This window comes from Gossypium raimondii, chromosome 8 (genome assembly GCF_025698545.1).
Source record: "Gossypium raimondii isolate GPD5lz chromosome 8, ASM2569854v1, whole genome shotgun sequence".
Taxonomy (NCBI): domain Eukaryota; kingdom Viridiplantae; phylum Streptophyta; class Magnoliopsida; order Malvales; family Malvaceae; genus Gossypium; species Gossypium raimondii.
In genome coordinates, this window is record NC_068572.1 from 16,926,406 (window position 1) to 16,943,917 (window position 17,512).

The following is a 17,512-nucleotide window of genomic DNA, read 5'->3' on the forward strand; positions in this document are numbered from 1 at the left end:
AAATCGAGCTTTGTCATATTTAAACAAATAAATCCTTAATTAAAATTATATATGTAGTTTGTATGAGATGATCTAAATTGTTTCTCAACTTTCTACTAGATAATCTTCTCTGTTATCCTCGAATCTTGAATTGCTTTAAGTGCGAGCTCAAAAAAATGAACAAGTGCATAGAATAAAATTTTATTTTAACTTCTAGTGAGAAAGTAAATTCTCTTTATAGAACCGAAAACTATGAACTTTTTAAAAAAATAGAATTTATCCTAAAAATAAATTAACACTATTTTTGATAGAATAATGACACTCTCAAAGTAGTGTAAATAGGTTAGTTCATAGTTCCTATTTATAGGAAAATAGTACAAGAGTTATGCTTGAATAATGTATAATTAAATAATAATTTTTTAATAGAAAATACGAAGTTTTACTCGAGTAGAACACAAGGGAGTTGCGACATCCCTATGGAAACTAGGGTTTCTCGCCCTTCACAATAAAATCAGGCGTTTTGGGCATTTCGTGTATTGGGTACAATTATATGTGTTATCCAAACTTTTATCCAACACTTATAATTTATACAACCTAATAATTATTTTCTATTTCCCAAAATATTATTTATTTGATTAATTAGTTCATTAAATAATTCTCTCAATTGAATTATTTTCTTAACCCAATTCTAATTGTTGTTAAAGTCCTGACAACTTTATCGTATTAGAATTTACGAAGAAATATATTTAATTGTTTCGTTCAATAAATTACAATGACTAATTAATTTAATTCTTACTTCAAATTTTGATTATTTAATTTCCATCAATTAAATAATAATTTGAAGAAATTAAATTAATATATAAGTCATCTTTTGTACATAGTAGGAAAGTACATTCACTGCAAATAGTGATGCATGCGACCAGTTTCTCTTACTCATTGTTTTCATTCATTCCATATTGTTGGTCCTACATGTAATTTAGAGCTAGCAGAGGGATCTTTTGGACATATATAATTAGGGCTCAAATAATTTGTAATTAAGTTTCGACTCTTCATCTATTAATTACAATATTATTTAATCATGTAGTCATTTCACTACAGTACCATGAGTGAACTCTCCCTTATTATATTACATTATGAAAGGTACTTATTAAATGCTCGTCCAATGACATTGTCATAAGTGTGTTACCTTCATAGGATATCCTTAATCTCTTTGGGATAAATCATTATCTCAATATGGTCCTATTTTATCTCATGATAACATTGCATATTCCTTCATGAAAAGTCAATTGCTAATAATGTAACATCCCATAAACCTCTTGGTCTTAAATAGTATGTGATAGATTCTTTGTGAAAAAGGTATAAAAATGTTAAAAGTGAAGGTCATTGGATACCGAAGGAAGTTGAATCAAGAAATATGACATGAGTGATTAATTTAGGGTGGGGACTAAATCGTAAAAATGTGAAAAGTGTTGTAGCGTTAGTGTAAATATTCAAAATCCATGGGGTTAAAATATAAATGTGAAAATTTTGAAGGACCAAATGTGAAAAAAACCCAAGAAGGGAAAGACTAAAGGGTAAAATAAATTAGTGAATGATGACTAAATTGAATAAGTAGAAAAATAAGAGCGACTAAATTATAATTTTACCAAGAGTGAGAAATGGCACAAAGTGAATATTGAGATATTACTATGGGATATGGTCATTTTTCGATCAAGATAATTATAATTAATTACCATGATAATAATTTGTAATAATTGAGTCAAAATATGATTGGTTAATGTATCTTATTATTTTATTACTTATCATTTAATTAATAAAGATTTTATAGAAACATGAAGAACTTTCTTCATCCTAACACCACAACAACTATAAATAGAAAGGAAACTTTACCTTTCTTACAATTTGGTCTATTGTTTTGTAAGTCATTATTTCTCCCAAATTTCTTATAAATTTTCATAGGCACCAAAGAGGAAAAATGAAGTAGAGACTCTAGAGAGTATCTTCGTCAATTTAAAAGTAAGAAATTGGTAGATGGAAGTAAAGAATATTAGAAGAAAGAGAAGAATAGTGATGAAGTTGATGAAGAAAAAGGAATAGCGAGAAAGGGAGGAAACTAGTAATAAAATATGTATGTTTTCATATTAACTTTATTTGTATTTCAAAGAATTAAGTTAGATATGTTGTGGTTGGAATGAATGATATGTGAATTTAATCAAAATAGTAGAGATAGAAAGTTGATAAAAATAGTGGGATCATATTCAAGTTGTTTGACTCGAGAAAGAAAGATTCAAATATGACCAGAAAGAAGAAATAAACAAATATAGAAATCAAGAAAATGAAAACACTAAAAGAAGAAATTTGAGAACAAAGGATAAATAAAAATAATAAATAACTAAAGAAACGAAATTAAAAAAAGAGAGTAGAAGATGAAACCAGTAAACCAATGGATATGATGGATAAGTGTCCAAGTGAATCCTTTGATATATAAACCCCCAAAAAACTCAATTAATGACTCTAATCAACCCTCCAAGACATAATTCCCATGACTCCTTGAAGAAAATTATGAAGAAAACTACTTCTAAAAATCACAATAAAGAAATCTTGCACAAAGAAATTAACTCACAGAGTTGAAAATTTTATTAATGAAAACAATTTTGTCCTTCATAAAAAATGAAGAAGCCTTTATATAGGCTAGCTACGTACATTCAAATAAAGATCTCAACTATATTGAAACTCTAATTAATCTAAATAAGAAATAGTTTTAAACTAGACTTTCTTATTTGATTAAGAAATATAAAACTTCTAAATAACTTAAAATACTTAAAAAACCCAAAATTCAGAAGAATTAAATAATAAAATAACAATTCCTAATAAATACAACATTGAGCTCATACGTAATAAAAACTAAGCCTAAAAATCAAACCAATATGATTAAACTCGAATTAAAAGCCCGGAACTCGTAATTTTCATAATAATCTCATCCAGGAAATTTTGCTTGCGTATTCTTCAGTAAAACAATCATAACTTGAGTTCTTGAACTCAAAATTGAGTTATTCAAATAGAGTTTCAAAGTTAAAAGATAGATTTTCGAACGTAGTAAAAACATCTCTGCCTATTAATGCCTAGGTCTTAGGGTCTCGTGTCCCTAAGTCTTTTTACATGAATCATCCTCACTTCCCTTCGACCCCTCACAAAAATTTTGAACATTGAATTCATAAGAATACAATTCTTTAGGAGGACAACAAAGGTCTAACTCGTCCAAATTCATAGACTCTAAGAAACAATTCTCACTATCAACTTTTTCTTTCTCACAAAGTTCACTATCACTATAATCATAATTCGTACTATTACTATCGACTTCTTTAACATCAACTTTAGAACAAGGTGCAATGCTAGAACTAGACTCACCAATAGACACAAAATCACACTTACTGTCTTCACAAATGGTGTCACTCGAAGTTTCTTGCTCATTCATATCATTATTGTCAATGATAACAATATAAAAAGACTTTTTAATAGACTTTGTCTCATACATATGTTTTTTTTTCTCAACTTTCATCATCGGGTGGATAGTGGATCAAACATTGGGAACTATAATAATCTTTTGAACCACATCAATGACATTTCACAACAGGTGAGAGATAAATTATACTTTCATTTTCTTGTTGGCATTTAGTGTAACACCTCGTACCTAACCAGATCGTTGAACCGGTACTATAGGGTGCTACGCTCCATAGCTAAATTTAACCAACATATTAACTAATACATTCCAAAAACATATTCAAGTAATAAAAAATTTATTTAACACATTTAACTAATTGCCTTCGCCACAAACATGAATTTATTACAATTATATACCTTTAATTTGAGATACAAAAATTTAACCAAAGTAACTTTACTATATTGTCACACTTATTATTGGAAAAATAATAAACTATAATTATACTAATTACAGATTTGGCTCTGACCTGGACCCTAACCTGTGGATCCCTACTATTCGATTATGCTTAATCACTCATTACTACCTCAAATTCCCATATTTTTGCTGACGAACTATTCTGAACAACCAACCTTTTCTATCTCTTCTTCCTACGAATTTTTAGTGTACCTTCTATCATCCTAAGACTCGAGACGTTAGGCCAATAGAGTTTGTCCCGTGTCTGGTTAAACTCATAAGATTCGTCACTTTTTTGGCGGACTCTATTAACATGTTGTTGCTCCATTTTGTAACATTCTTAGCGGACATTTTCGCATTTACCGTCCCGACTGGCTGTCCATAATATTGTAACGCCATGCCACCATGGTCTGACTCAGCATAATCCCTATGTTTAACATCCTAACAAACTATCAGCGCTCATTTACCGTTGGAATCCTTTGGTTGCCTTAGCCAAGCTAAGGCATTACACCTTTCTCACAACGTATTTTCTTAGTCTCAAAGGACCACCACATGTTTACTATCCTAACAGACTATCTGTTTTGTGTTCACTGTCCCAGCAGACTATTTGTTCTATGTTTACTATCCCAACAAACTATTTGTTTTGTGGATGCCATGGAGTCTTTCATCCATGGTCTTACACTAATCCGCCATCTTAGCGTACTATCATGTGATGCCATGTAGTCTTTCATTCATAGTCTTACTCATTATACCTAGTTGCCATAGCATCTTTCAGCCATGGTCTTACACCATATACCTTATACCTAGTACCATGTTGCCATGGCGTCTTTCATCCGTGGTCTTACGTTGGGTACCACATACTAGACTACCATAGCATCTTTCATCTATGATCTTACGCCATATACCATTGTCACGGTGTCACCCCGAAGGACTAGTCGATACCGCCATTGGGGTAAATATTTTTCCATGATTTCATTTCTCGAATCCTCCTCCCATTACCTCGTTTATGCCATCTACCCTTTATGCTCGAACACCGTAGTGTTCCCCCCGTAAGGCTTAGAGCTTCATCCGTTGCAATAACTAACATGCTCACTCCCCATTTCCCATCATAACTTCATCCATCCCATTAAGGTTTATTCATAGTTATCTTGAAATACATGCATCTAATCATCATCTATCTTAAAGCAACAATAAGCAACTTGTCATGACTCAAAAAAATTATTCATGCACATATTACTCAGGCATTCCCTAGTTTATGCAAGCAACATATCATCATTTATCAACTAGAAGTAGGGTGCAGAAACTCACCATATTTTCTTATCCTAGTTACCGTAGCTTGCCCAAATGCTAGTGTCATGTTAGACCTAGTAGTATGTAACACCTAGCTTTGGCGGGTCTTGAGTTTGACAAGTAAATTGGAAGAAATTTAAGTGGTGCAGTCCTATTTGCCCATTTGATGCTCTTGGTGAATACATCATGCGCATATTTGATGTTAGAGTATTAGGTAAGGATTTTTCTTTGAATGTATGGAGATGTATAGAAGAAGAGATAAGTATAAGTATTGAGGTTTTTTGGGTAATATGGGTATCACGAAAGGTATAGTATGCCAAATTTGTTTAGTTACTGTACTAGTTAAGTTCTAACAAGATGGTTAGGATTGAACAAAGGGATGAATCAAATGTACATAAAGATATTGGATACTTGTATGTGACTCTCTACAGCTGTAAACCATTAATAAGGGTAGTCTTGAAAGTTTGTGACACGTGTCAAGTTTCACTGTGAGAACATGGATTATATATATTATGATGCGAGCTTGAGAACAAAGAGAGTTATCTTATTTCGTCCATTTAAAACACCATTTTTGATTTGCCATGGAAATGAGCATAGATCTTTTTCTATTGAGCTGAAATCAAGGATTTGAATGCATGCAGAGGGTTGTTTAACGTCCTGGGTAAGTATTATGGTCTTGCATGTTAACTTCTAAAAGAGTAAGCCTATTTTATATGTGTGAATAATAAGATGAAAAAGTAAGGCTTTGCATGAGGGTTCTCTAGGTTTGAGATGATGGTAAAGATTATACGAATGAATTTTAATGGTGTTCCTATGTCTTATAAGCAGAGGTTGCTGAAGTTTCTGCATGGATGTTTGAATCTAGAGATCAAGCTGCTGTTCGTGAGAACTAGGTGAGAGTCTTTAAGCTGACTCTTGCATGAATACCGTTTATATGAGATATCTCTGTAGAAACTAATGAATGATGAAACCGAAGATAGAAAAGTATAGGATGATGGTCATGCAACTATATGAATAATTATTGAGGATAGAATGCATATTATGGTATAGAGTCTAAAAAGTTTAGGTTTGGTCGTTGTGCCTTAAATGTATGCTATGGGTATGCTCTATGAAGAGTAAGTTGTGGTTTTAAAGATGAATGTGGATTGTGTCAGTACATTAAAGGTCTGTCAATTGAGTCTATGTTTGTTCACTGCGGTGGAGTCTAAAGGGGTCCTTCGAGACTAAAAGCACGATTTTTAATATGAATATTGAAGAAAACACCCATGGTCATGAGACTTTCCGAAAGGAACTAAAAGACGATGATAGGCAAACCTCACATAACGTGAGTTTAGGAAAATCCATATCCTAAACAAGTTAGTAAAGAAAAGCCTTTGTGGTGTAATATGAAAGAAAATCCTTTGTGGCATAATATGAAAGGAATGCCTTTATGGCGAACTCTGAATGGATCACCTTAATGGCATGTTCTATCTGATTTCTTGTATGATGTATTTTGCTAAGTCAAAGTGGCGTGAATTGTCAAGAATATCTAGTAAGTTACAAATCAGAATATCCGTCCTTATGGTAAGATATGAGTAAGTTCTAATAGATCTGTAATAAGTATAACTAAGAAAATGTATTAATATACTCTGGAATAAGAGTTGAATAAAGTCTTAAAGGCTCTCCATGAAAAACAGATGTTTATCTGTATAACAAGAAGGGTTTCTATTATGATGATATGTAAGTATGATAAGTAAGGGGTATTGTATCTTCTTCAAAATTTATTCCGAATCTAGGTCAATGCTAAATTGAGTTATGAAATTTTGGTATAGCATGATATGGAGTCCATCTAGATGCTATTCGTAGTGAATTATCAATATGAGTTTGTGAACAGAATTGAACCACCATATGTCTGAGTGGGAACCAACAGTATAAAGAACTGTATAAGTATCCACCCAAGACAATGTCAATAAGAGAATGTTTTAAGCAAGAGCATAAGTTAAGTTATGGATTGTTGGAAGTGGTTTCCAAAGGTAAGTTTTGTTGTGAAAGTATTATGTGGCAAAATATTAGGTAATAATGAGAAGAGTAGTCCAGTTAATTATGTATGAAAATTAAGTATAACAGGGGTACGATAATTGGGCGTATACGAGAGTGATAAGATCGTATGGTATTAGTTGTAGTAAGCGATGCAGAGTAGAAGTTGACTATTGGAAAGTCCTAAAATACCGAAGACTCCATCAAGGTATGGTTAATGAGCTCACTAAGTACATCTGTACTTACGAGGTTCCTATTTTTTCTTAGTTTTGTTGAGTAGAGGCTTCTCTTAGAAGGACGACGCTAGGAGTACACCAAGTTGGTGGCGAATTGGGCTACTCTACATACAAAGGATTGTGTCGTAGTCTTGAAATTTTCTTTTAAGTGTGTCTTGATTCAATTTCAAACTTGTAAAGATCAGGATCAATTGTATTGTAATAATTTGTTAAATACATATCTTACTTTAATTTTTCAAATGTCAAGTTTTCTTTTGGACTTCAAGTAACTTATTTATAATAATTAAGAAATTGTAAATTATCTTTATGAAAATTTTTGTATCGTCTAGTAACACCTGAGATCCATAACCAGTGAATCAGATCGAGTTGAAGGCATTATAGGTTTGGTATTAGAGCCGGATTTAGCCAGTTCTTAGATCGTGAAAATGAAGAAGCCTTGTATTCATAGTACGCTGAACCTGGCCTAATCCCTCAGGTATGTAAAGGCAAAACTGTTTATGTGTAAAGCAAATGGCGATGGAATGAAATAATAAGTAAGACAAAATATAAGGTAAATGAATGATATTGATAAGAGGAGAAGACATTATAAGATCCAAATATTAGCAAAATGAAAGATAAAATGAAGCAAAGTAGATGACCAAAGAAGTTAGATTTTAGTTCTTCCCCTCACCAGGCTGATTAGTAGGCTCAGTAGGGACCTCTTTAGTAGGAGGGGTGTCCTCTAAAACCTAATCATCTGATGTTGAGCCTTCTCTATCATCTTCAACATTAGGCGTGTTGGGAATGAACAAATTACCAAATTGCTTCCACTCTTTGTGGAAAGTTTCCCACTTTTCACCGTCTAGATGGTAAACATCAAAATTAAGTGACTAGTGGAAATGTCTTTAAGATAGTTGAAGCCTACCTTTCTAAGATCAAGAGGAGATGCAGCCACCTGGGTATGCAGAATCAAATTTGACCTCAATTTTGGCAAGGCCTCGATAATATTCTTTTGAGTGTCCTCCTGATACTTCTTGAAGGTTTCATCATGAGAATGACATTGGTTATTTAGTTTTATTTGGTGACTCTCTTCTAGAGCTCTAAATTTCTCTTCTATGCTAAGTTTCTAATCTTTCAACAAATTGGCTTCCCATTTTAGCTACTTATTTTCGGTTTGAACAACTCTGTGTTTACCCATTAAATTTATGAGTCGTACATCTATTATTCCAATTAAATTGGTAGATTCTTGATATTTTTACCATAGTTTAACCAATAAGTCTTCGCTGGATTTTACAGTCTTCTTTAAATTGGATATTTTACTTCTATAATGTTGACAGCATCTCTAAGGGCCTCACCCCAAAGACCATGCTTGATGGACACGATTTTTTAAACTAGGGACATAAGAGTTAGAGGGCACTTAGTGGAAGCAGATGCCAGGTATGAGGAGAAAGCCTCTCTTAACTGAAGGGGTAACAACCTATGTTGTTGTTGAGATATAGAGCTGAGAGATTTGAAAGTTGGCGTTGACTCCAAAAGAGCTCGCCAAGGAAAAACACTTCATGTTTCAGTAGTAACTTGTACAAATTGTCATGGTTGGTACCATTTGATACTTTGTTGGATTACGTCATTTTGGATACTTGTGATGCATGAGTGGTATGGCTCAAATGGTATGTTGTAGTGAAGTGTTAATGGTCATGTTCGTGGCATGATTTGGTGGAAGTTGAATTATAATTGAAGATGGAAATGCGACCAAATATGCATGTTTAGGTAAGTTTTATGTTTGTGTTTGAGGTGCCTTGAATGGCATATTGGTTAGTTGATTTTAGGACTCTTGAATTGATCATTATATGTATGTTTTGATAGGATATTGATTCCTTGATAATGTGCACAAAAGACCTATGGGTTCATGCATGATTTGGTGTTGGGAATGGCTTGATTTTCGGCAAATTTTTATCTGCATGGCCTAAGACACGGGCGTGTGACTCAGCCGTGTGTCTCTTGTAGGTTTTTTTGCATGCAAGTCAGTCAGTTACATGACTTGGCACATGGGCGTGTGACACGGCCATGTGACCCTACTCAGAAAGTTAGATAGGTGAGGACACGGGTTGAGACACGGCCGTGTGTCCTTAGTTCGAGAGTTACACAGCTTGAGACACGGCCATGTGTCTCAGCCGTGTGAGGCACACGGTCGTGTGACCCTTGTTTTCCAAAATTTATAACTTTTTCTTAAACTTTCCAAATGTTTCTGATTTAGTTCCAAATCATTTCTAAGGTATTTTGAGGGCCTCGAGGGCTCAGTTTAAGGACAATATGCATGTGAATGAATGCTTTATAAAATGTTTATGATAATGCATGAAATGTATGTTTAAATGTTTTATTTGTTTGGTAATGCCTTGTAACCCTAATTCGATGACGAATACGGGTTAAGGGTGTTACATTTAGTGGTATCAGAGCTACAGTTTAGTCAACTCTTAGACTGAACTTATCGTGTATGGAGTCTAAAAATACATGTCATTATATAACCTGTGATAGTGTGATGTCTCCTGACTTTAATGGCATTTGTTTTTCATATAGATAAAGATGTCATCCAACCTAATTCCGATAAAGTAGAAAGTAACGCACAAGCCTCCGTTCACAGAGCAACGTCTAACGGTAGTATGCCTGTATCTGAGGGCTGGGAAGGAGAGGCTAAAGAAGCCTTCTTCTAGATGATGTCCGAGTGGTTTTCAGAGTTCATGCGAACAAACCCAATGACTCAACGACCTGCACCCCCACCTGTACCCCAACTAGTTCCTGTAGTTCTTCAGTGTTTGGAACTAGTGAGAGTAAGCAAGCCTCCAGTTGATAAAATTCGAAACTATGGGGCTAAAGAGTTTCGAGGTAGAACTAAAGGTGATCTAGAGAGAGCCGAGTTCTGGTTAGAAAATACGGTGAAAGTATTTGATGATTTATCTTGTGCTCTAGTGGAATGTTTGAAATGTGATGTTTCTTTGTTGAAAGATTTGGCTTATCAGTGGTGTAACACTTTGGTTGCTGTAGTATCGAGAGATCATGTAAACTGGGAATTCTTCCAAACAGAGTTCAGAAAGAAATATGTGAGTCAGAGGTTTCTAGATAAGAAACGTAAAGAGTTCCTTGAATTGAAGCAGGGCCGTATGTCAGTATCAGAGTATGAGAGAGGATTTGTGCAACTCAGTAAGTATGCCCGAGAATGTATACTGACAGAGGTTGTTATGTGCACTCGGTTTGGAAATGGCTTAAATGAAGATATTAAGCTATTAGTCGAGATTCTTGAGTTGAAAGAATTTGTAATTCTTGTTGAAAGAGTGCACAAGGCCAAGGATCTTAGCAAAGTAAAAAGAAAAGCCGATTTTGAGGCTCCTGATTTAGGAAAGCGACCTATAGAAAAATCATACTCATTACCATAAAAGAAGTCGAAAGAATTTCACAGTCATTCATCAGCTTCAGTGGGCTATTTTGGAAGGGATAGAGGAAAAAACATTCGGGTTGGAAACCTCAAGCTACATCTGTAACGAGTGTGAGCAGTGTCAGAAATAACAAGTCAAAATGTCAGCATTGTAATAGACAGCACTTTGGTGAATGCATACTAAAAGACAAATCATGTTTTAAATGTGGTTTTTCTGAGCATTATCTCAAGGATTACCCTGAAAGGTTTGATAAAGAAAAGGTTTAGACTACTCGACTGAGTAATACAACTGTGAGAGGTAGACCACTCTAAAACACTAGAAATACGAGCAACAGTTGTAGTCGGACAAAAGATTATGCAGTGAGATCTAAAGCATAGGTACTAGCAAGAGCTTAGGCGATTCGTGCTTGAGAGGAAGCTTCAGCACTTGATATGATCACCGGTACTTTTTGTTAGATCGCCGGCACCCCTACGGCGTAGCGAAAAATTTAAAAATCGGTGACCCTAACCACGGATCCATGTGTGAGGAACGAATCGGGTGAAAAAGGTTACGAAATTACCTAATGTTTATTCTGAGTAGACAGCAACTTCTCAACAACGTGTAGTCTGATCTACAGTCGAACCAAGCCGCAATCTATCGAGACTCCGACCTCTACGTAATCCACCCAGTTGACTATGAACGAAAGAAATCCCCAAAATAGTTTTGAAAGTGATTTTTCTTTGATGGCTGCTAGACCCAAAAACAAAGAAAAATGGGATTCCTATATATAATTTTATTTTAGGGTTTTTTGGAATTAAATAAATATAATAATATTTTAAACCGAAAATTATAATTACATTAATTATAATATAATTTCGATAAACTATATATTTATTTGAATTCATATGCTAACCAAATTCATGTCCTCATTATGCGTACAACAACCTTGTACATAATGTGTTGGAAATTTGATTACCGAATTAAATTAATTCTATAATTATTTTAATTCAAGCGACACCCAAAAACAATACAAACTATGGTTTATTCAGTTCATTTCAACTATAGGGTGTGACCCTGTAGGTTCCTGTAACGTTAGCAGTAATACTAGAACGATTCCAATGTTACAAACAATGAGTGGCATCTAGCAATGCATCATTGCTACCTAAGTCACAAAAGATCATGATTCGACATAACCTTTTTATGATTAACCTTTTATGCAATAATCCTTAAGCCCTTTATCTCTGGATTGGACACAAGTCATGGAATAGTCATACTTGTATAGTCCATTCCATGTTCCTTGATATCTTAAGCAGACTACGATATACAAATAAGTATGACATCTCATATCAACTTATTTGAGCATGGCCATGCATTTCTAGTCTCACTTAATCAAGTGGCCTAAGATATTACTCCCATTATGTAGGAGGGACTTATTCTATATCGACCAACCATATCCCTCTACATCGATTGTGGTTTATCCAACATCAGCTTTTATAGAACAACCGATTCTGGTACGCGTTGATCGTATCAAAATATACTACTCACGATGTTTGGGATTATGATGATCTCAAGTCTGAGGATCATATAAATATTAATCACTATGAGTAATGTCGTGACAATTACATGATAATCCAAGAAACATACTCATAATGGGTCAGTCCAATATGTTGTTCTCTAACACACATATTCATGCATCGATTCTAACATTCCATATCAATGACAACTCTTTATCATCAATCAACTACATGTTAGTCTTAATGCATTATCGTTGTCCTATCCAACAATAATACTTGACTAAGGATCTTTTAAGAATAATCATATTATTCTTAGGACATTATTATAAAACATTTTATTTATACACACAAAAGAAACTGAAATAATAATGGTAACGCCTTATATTAATAAACATGATAAATCAAGTATGTTATTACAACCATCTCATGATTGATTTTTGGGCATAGTCTAACACTTTTTCAATATTTGATACTAATGTTAATGCTTTGGTTGACCTGGGGTCAACACACTCTTACATATGCACAACTTTAGTGTTAGATAAAAAAATACCTTTTGAGTCTACTAAGTTTGTGGTTAAAGTAATGAACCTTTTAGGTCAATATGTTTTAGTTGATAAAGTCTGTAAGAACCGTCCTTTGATGATTTCGGGTTGTAACTTTCTGACTGATTTGATGTTATTACCCTTTGATGAATTTGATGTGATTCTAAGTATGGACTAGTTAACTCTGCATGATGCTGTTGTGAACTTTAGACGAAAGCATATTGTGTTAAAGTGTTAGAACGGTGAAAAGCTTTGAATTGAATCAGATAGATTGGATAGTGCCATCTAATGTTATTTCAGCTATGACGGCACAAAAATATGTTAAAAAGGCTGCGAAGTGTATCTCGCTTATATATTTTATTCAAGAGTTTCAGAATCAAAGTTAGCATCGGTTCTGATTGTGTGCGAGTTCACAGATGTATTTCCAGAGGAATTACCAGGGTTACCGTCGATCAGAGAAGTTGAGTTTGCAATTGAATTGATGCTAACCTTTTCAGAATTGAAAATACATCTAAGAACACAACGCACAATTAACTATGTCTAGAGCTTGCATGCATGTTTTTAAAATAAACATAAATCAAATGAAACAATGTTATAGAAAATCTTAAATCACGGACATTAAAGATGATAAAACATTCACCCCAATAACTCTAACCCAGGAAAGATTTAGTTCATGGGTGGAAAAGTTAACACCAAATTAAAATCATTCATAAACATTAAACAAGTTTGAATAACAGAAATCAGGAAAACAAAGGTAGAAATTGTAAGATTTCTTACCACACTTCAACTTCTTTTATCTTCTAATTGTATATGAACCCAGGTTACATGTCTCTTTCCCTTCTTCACGTCTGTATTATGCTATTTGCAGCTACTACCCTTTCTTTCTTTGGAATTCTCCAATGGAGTTCTTTCTCGTGCAAAGAGAGGATTCCTGTCACCAGTCTCTTTCTTACGCTGATTTTTCCTCCTTTTTTCTTCTTCTATTTCCTTCTTTTATTGGGTAGATCCGTCCCACCTGAACACACATTTTTCATTCCTCTTCTCAGGTTGGTTTTTCTGGTACACACACAACTAGCTGAGAATGACGTGGATAAAGTACTGAGTCATCTTCTCAGAATTGCCATGGCGATTCTTTTGGCAATCAATCTCGCCATTTGCCATGAAAATGTTTCACTCCCCTTATTTTCCCTCTTCATTCACCTGTGTTCACACAAAGCCACACCTTTCCTCCCCAAGTGATAAAATTAAAAAATAATGACCATTATATTGCAATCCCAATTTTGTTATGCAATGTTCTAAAAAAATCCTAAAAGCGCAAATGTATTCACTTAATTACAACCAATTAATTCCATTTAGAGGCCTTAAATATAACTCTTTTCAAGAGTTATCACACCCCCAAACTTGAATTATTACTTGTCCTCAAGCAAAGATGTTTGAATATGCATAAATGTATGGAATTGCCAAAATAATCAGTCACCAATTGTACTGCCAAATCGTAATAAGCATACTATGTACCTCTATTCTCAGCAATCTTCTACTGAAACAAAGAAAAATTGCTTACAGTTGTTGTAAACCTATTTAGCAAATGCAGTGCAGAAAATGGTTCCTAAAGGTAAAATTTTCTAAATATTTCAGCAATTAAGACAATAGCAGATTTTTCTAAATATACTTAGGTTATCTGTCTCCTAAACTCAGTTTTTTAGATACTTATTCAATTTCCAACACAAATTTTCCTAGGGAATTCATATTATCATATGATTGTATACTTGACAACCTCAATGGAGCACACACTAGAATGCCATGTATTATATCATGTCACAATTTTAATATAAATCACTCATGAAACAAAAGCTTTTAACTAAAAAGATAGATGGAGAAAACAACTACCTTCTTAGCAATTTAGCCTCAATATTCAGTGGAGTGTCCCTAAAATATGTACACCTTTTTTAGACAAACACACATATTTGAACTCATTTTTCGGTAAAAATATAATAGAGTAAACAAAATATTACTAACCTATTCAACAGGTTCAAACATTGGAGTATTCATATTATTTTACCATTACAAAATTATACCTTATTACTATCTTGAAATTTATTCAAAGAATGTTACTATAGCCTAATTGCATTTATATTTCAATTATTCTACTTTTAGAAATTCATTTTCAACAACTGTCTTATGTAAACATGCCAAAACAACTATCACCATATTTTTTAAGTTTATAAAGAAGAGTTATTATCCTTATTGAACACCGTTGATAACCATATACTCACATAATCAGACAATTGAATGGCAATTGAACGTTATGGCAAAAGGACTGTATGAACAATTAATAACGCAATATATATGCACAACACACCCCCAAACCTAAGGGATGCATTGTCCTCAATGCATGAACATGACAAAGTAAAATGAATAAAAGCTACATGAATGCATGAAATAGATAAAAAAATTAATGATCATGAAAATATAAAAATCAAAGCTTGAAGGGAAAGAAATGACTTTACTTGGGTTGTGTGGATTTCCTTGTAGCTCTTTTGTAATGTTGCGGTCTGTCCTGGTCATCACTATCAGTGTGAATGGTTTTACCAACAGCTTTTAAATCTTTTTCTCTTCAGATTGTTGATGGGAACCTCTTTCTCATCATCGTCGATATCAAACTTTGTGATTTTATCAAGCAATTGATGAACGGGCACCTCTTCCTCATCATCGTCGGTATCTAACTTTGTGATTTTATCAATCAGTTGATGAACTACACGTTCCTGGGTAGTCATAGATGCCTTGGATTGTGGTGCAGGTGGAATAGTCTGAGTGGTATCCTTTCCATCATCATCAGATTGAATATGGACAGATTCTGTCCTGGCTTCATCTTTCTCTAAGTCTTATTTGTGCATGGGGGAAGTAGTAGGTTCTTCATCTTCTGATTCAGGATTCAATAGCAGTTCCTTAAGAAAAATAGGAAATGGTGGCATTGGGCATGAGAAATTCTTTTTTAGGGATATACAAATGGCAATATCACGTTGACGGACATATCCCTAAAAGATGGTCATTTCCTCTTGAGCATTGCCAAAGTCAGTGATAAGCATTTTCTGATGATTTTCCAACACACAAAATTGATGTTTCAAACCTTCTACAACTTCAATCATTCACTGCTCAAACTCAGTATAAGAAGTCGGGGGGGCAACAGAAGTAGTCCTAGGAGGAGAAGATGGAGGTGTGCCAATTTGCCTTGGCATTTCCTTGCTAACCACTCAATTATTCACTGCTCAAACTCAGTATGAGAAGTCGAGGGGGCAACAGAAGTAGTCCTAGGAGGAGAAGATGGAGGTGTGCTAGTTTGCCTTGGCATTTCCTTGCTAACCACTTTCTGTGCAATGTGCTTAGTAATATCCCCTTTGTTAGGAGTGTGGTATTCATTTGTGACAAGGGAACCTTGACTTTTTGGCAGAGTGCAGTGATCAATGGGGGAATTTAATGTGCCAGCATTCTTTTGGGCACAACGATGAATCTCACGAAAGATGATTTTTCCAACATTAATCTTTCGGACCACCATTATGTGGTAGAGAAGCAATAGTCGGTCTTTAGAGATTGTAGCATTATATGTAGAAGGAATGAAACAAGTTTTCAAGAAATGGTACCAAATCTTTCATTGAGGCTTGAGTGAGACTCTGTCGATGGTGTAACAGTCATTTATTGAGATTGACCATTTTGTACCTTCCATACAAACATCAAGGAGAACCTGGGCTAAACGCTCTGGGGACATTGTCTTCATAGAGTCAACATGCTCGTTAGGACCTTCAGACAATCCATATTGAGCATTGATGGAGTCCTCATCGAATAGAACTGATGCGTTATGCATGTATGTAAATGCATTGTCAGGAGAAGTAATGTGGGCATAAAACTCTTTCACTACCTTTGGGAGGACATCATCAGATGGAGATAGAAGATTCCCCACCCATGCTTTTTGACAAGTGATGATATAAGCTCTGTATACCCCATAAAGGGAGCAACCTGAAAAAGGAATCCTTTTTCCATGTAGAATGGTCGCTTGGAAATATTTTTATGGTATTTCTCTTTAGCAAGTTTATTGAAGAAGGCGCGTAGAGTGGAGTAGGTTGAAGTAGAAGCCATTTGGGAAGCTGTTGAAGAGAATATAGACAGCTAAAAAATGAAAAAAAAAAGATTTTATTATGGTTATAAGTGAAACAGAGAGTGAAGGCAGAGAATAGAGCAAGATGAAAATGTGAGAGAAAACTGAATCGGCTAGGTTAACCGTGGGAGAGAAGAAATTGTAATGTGTGCAATAAGATTGGCCCCAATCATGTGTTGACAAGGAAAAAAAATAAACATTTAGTGAAAAACAAAAATAGAATTAGTGTAAAGTTGGAAGAGTTAAAATAATTTGGGCTAGTGGCTCCAATTTGTACTTATTCTGGCCCAAAAGAACCTGTAAGAAGAAAAAAAAAAGAATAAACAGTTAAATAAATTTATTGGGTAACAAATAAGAAAAGTAAAGAAAAAGTAAAAAAAGAAAAATTTCTGTAAAAGAACAATTATTAAGTATTGCGAAGAGAAATGAATTTTTTGTCACGCATTATAAGAGCTCCAAAATAATGTTTCAGGTGTTGACTTTGAAAGTGGATCCTATTTTTCT